The sequence below is a fragment of the Colias croceus genome, chromosome 10 (genome assembly GCF_905220415.1).
Source record: "Colias croceus chromosome 10, ilColCroc2.1".
Lineage (NCBI taxonomy): Eukaryota > Metazoa > Arthropoda > Insecta > Lepidoptera > Pieridae > Colias > Colias croceus.
The window spans coordinates 1064519-1068757 of NC_059546.1; positions in this window are offsets into that span (position 1 = coordinate 1064519).

A 4239-nucleotide genomic window follows, 5' to 3' on the forward strand; every position below is an offset into this window, starting at 1 on the left:
TGGACACAGGTGATCCTGTATCACTTGTCTTATAAATTGTTTTACGTTGCGGCTTTCCTTACTTTTCACTACTTGACAACCTGAAGTAAATGTGCAATGAATAGTGTACATAACTATTAACTGTGAAACTTAGTCAATATGGGGTGTAGACTGTAGATACTCTGCGACTTGACCGATATCTGCGACGTTATCTATTATATAATATATTTTATCTGTAACAGGAAAATGGAGAAATATCAGAGATTTCACGGATGATATCGAAAATATTTGTTTATTACGTCTTACTTTTACTTATAATGTTTAGTGAAATAAAAAGTGAATATCTATAGTAATTGGTCAGTTGCATCATCGTTTTGTTGGTTTTTTTTAGGTTAGGTTTTACAAAACTATAGATGAATAATTATAGGGCTCCGTTGATTTGCAGCCTGAAAAAAAAATTCTAAACTTCAGAATGGACGATGAACTAGGTATATTATAGGGTTCAGAATTTCACTTTCATCATCATCATCATCATCAGCCCACATACGTTTCCACTGCTGGAACACGGGCCTCCTATAAAAGTACGGGTTCGTGTCACATGTCGTCGAACTTTTGATTCTTTCACATGTTGAGTTCACGATGCAGATGTTTTCCTTCACTTTACTTGTGTTGAAATTTTTTTTTCGTAAATATTTTAGTAATTATCGAGACTACTTCAACGACTACTTAGAACAAATATACCTACATTCTAACTTCTTCATATTATTTATCACTAGCGGTCCGCCCCGACTTCGCCCGTGGTACATAGGTATTTCGCAATAAAAGGTAGCCTATGTTCTTTGTCAGGGTCTAAAGATTGTCTCTGCCAAATTTTATTAAAATCGGTCCAGTAGTTTATGAGCCTATTCATTACAATCAAACAAACAAAGTTTTCCTCTTTATAATATTAGTGTAGATTATGAATACCTAATGATAATATGAGAGTTGTAAATGACCCTAAACCCTGACATGATTTCCAACATTTATAGAAGCTTTATAAAATAACAAAATATATTGTTGTTTGACGACGCGGTTGGCGCAGTGGTAAAGTAACTGCCTACTGAGCCGACGGTCCCGGGTTCGATCCCCGGTCAGGGCAAATATTTGTGTGATGAACTCAATTATTTGTTCTTGGGTCTGGGTGTTATTATCTATATATGTATTTATTAAATATTATATTTATCGTCGCCTAGTACCCACAACACAAGCCTTAATTGAGCTTACTGTGGGACTAGGTCGATTTGTGTAATAATGTCCTATAATATTTATTTATTATTTATTTATTCTATATTTATAGACAAAGGAAAATAATAAGTACCTATCTTTATTTTCTCATTATTATTTGTTTGTCTGTGTCAGTCAACCGTCGAAATTGAAATTGAATATTGTCAGCTTATTGCTTTCAAAGCTTTAGATACACGTGTAAGGTTTTAGCTTAAGTACCTACTTATTTTGAGAAATTGGTGTTTCATTTATTTTATAACTGCTTTGCGAACCCATATACTACTAGGTTTCCGCCCGAGGCTTCGCCCGCGTCAAAGAAAAACCCGCATAGTTCCCTTTCACGTGGGATTTCCGGGATTGCGTCATTTTCCTGGGATAAAAAGTAGCCTATGTCCTTTCTCCTTTCTATTAGAATACGAAATTTCATGCAAATTGGTTCAGTAGTTAAGGCGTGATTGAGTAACAGATAGACAGACAGAGTTACTTTCGGATTTATAATATTAATAGTATGGATAATAATTATTATTAATGAGCTTTTTACTATGGCAAACGCTTCTTATAATATGTTCTTCTTAACTCTTTATACTGTGATTTTTGAAACTAAACTTGTTTGACTCTCGTTATTTTTTTTAATTCATACAACTACTCCATATTAAGCCAAAAAAGCTTATCAACCAGATAAACTATCAATTTTGTAATAATACATTATGTATGCTTGGACATTAATCACATAATTTATGGAAGTTCCTAATATACGCACGATTATCAAAATGTGAAATTTAAAGCGCCTATAATAAAATTATAGTACTTTCTCTCAGTATGGTAATTGCTATAGTTTTTATCAGGGACTAACTTTTAGAATTCTTGTATTTATTTATTTATTATTATGAGTACTAGGATATTTTTAAATACTATCTAGTGCTTGTAATATGTCATATATCTAGGTAGGAAATAGCTTAACTTATTTGACAAATTTTTTTTTGACATTCAAAGAAAAGTAAGTAAGTAGTTAATACTTAGTAGTCTAGAAATTTTTATTTTAATACAACAATCCCGAGAAGATCATAATGTAAGTACCTACCTTTATATAATATTATTCGGTATTCCATATTAAACAGTACTTTAAAATAGTAAGTAAGTGTCTCTGAGAATAATTCAAAAGTGTGACTACACTCTCTTTATACTTGAGTCAGACTTGACTCAAGTAAAGCTAATCTAAAGACCAATATAATTAGAGTACTCTAACGCCCGAAATTAATAATCAATCTTGATCCCGTTTTGCCCATCTCTGATTGATATATCAATCCATTTTTCGCATAAATCATGCCAATAAGCGATCCCCGGATTGAGTTTGCCTCAAAAATCAGTCAATCTTTGGGAGGGCGGATCACAGATTGAATGATCTGAATAGTGAAAAGCGTATCGGAGGTAACATCACATTTTTCAGCTATTTAAGTACAAATTAGACTGGGTTACACTTAAACAGAAACGCCCGAAAAATTTATTGTTGAATTTATCTCCGCTTCAAATGTGTATTTTTGTGTGATTTTATTTCTTTTTCAGGACAATTTTCACACACGGCACGATCTGATCCCATACTAAGCTTTTGCTTGTGTTATGGTAACCAGATGCTGATAAACATTCATATTATATAATTTTAAATAAATACTTATATAGATAATTAACACCCAGACACAGAGCAAACATCTATGTTCATCACACAAATATTTGCCCCGGGTGGGAATCGAACCCACGACCTCTGACTCGGAAGGCAGGGCCACTGCCAACCAAGCCAACAGGTCAGTCAATAATTCATGATTGAATTATGTAAATGGTATTCACTTTTTATTTTATTGTATTAATTTAAATGTTGTGTGCAGTTGTAATAATTGAGATATAATTAACTTAGTAAATTGATGTAAATGTTTTTGGATTATAATATTCTGTAACTGTGCCTTCTATAAATAAATAAAGCATCGGAAAATATCCGAAGAAAACTGACTACCAAAGTTCGCGGGACCAGAAATATTTGTGTCAATTTATATTGGATTTGTGTCGTTTGTGTGTATATTGGATAGTGTAAGTGTAAGCAATAACGAACAGCCAATTACAAATAATCTCCCGAATCAGAAGTTTGTCACATTACTTGTGGAAATAATAAATATGTATCTATAGCTGTGGATTCAAGCTGATACCTATATTTTCGTTACGTGTAGGTACTACGTACGTCACTTTCCTGACCTTGCGTTTTCGATTTCGTTCGTATTTGGCAAAACGCCATCTTCACACAAAGCGTCTATTGCTCGTACATTACCCTTTGACATCTGAGTTACGAAGCAGACGATAGAGTAGCGAGAAATGTATTTGGTTCAATCAATTCAGTCGACCATCGTTATAATATTTTAGTGACGTAATGGGTCGTGTTGTAGTGAAAGATAGAAACGCATACTTCTTTCTTTTGATAGCTTTTTATGAAAGTACTAATGATGATATTTATGTAAGTAGAACTTTAAAAGATAAATTAAACTAAAATTTTTAGCAGCTGAATATTAATGAAATTTTTACGTTGTATATTTTTTAAAAGTTTGATGACAATGAAGAATATTTATTATTAAGGGTTTCCTTTAGTTTGGAAAACAACGAACTGTAAAAATAAATTATTAAAATATTATTCTAAAAATATAATTATATATATTCATAGCGTCATAATTTTATTCATCGCTTATTAATTATTATTCCAAGTGTTATACGTACTTATTATGTAATTATGACGTCTTTTTGTTAAATTACATTTTAATTTTATACTTCGAACTTACCTTTAAGAGAAAATAACCTGCGCCAGAATTTAAAAATCGTAATATCGTAAATTAACTGTATACTCCGTCATAATATTGTCATGCGTACGTCACATAGCTGTAAATGATATAAATTATGTAACCGAAAGGGAAACAGAAAAGCTGCGTACAGTGAATCACGCGTCGCGTTTCCCCTGCCCAG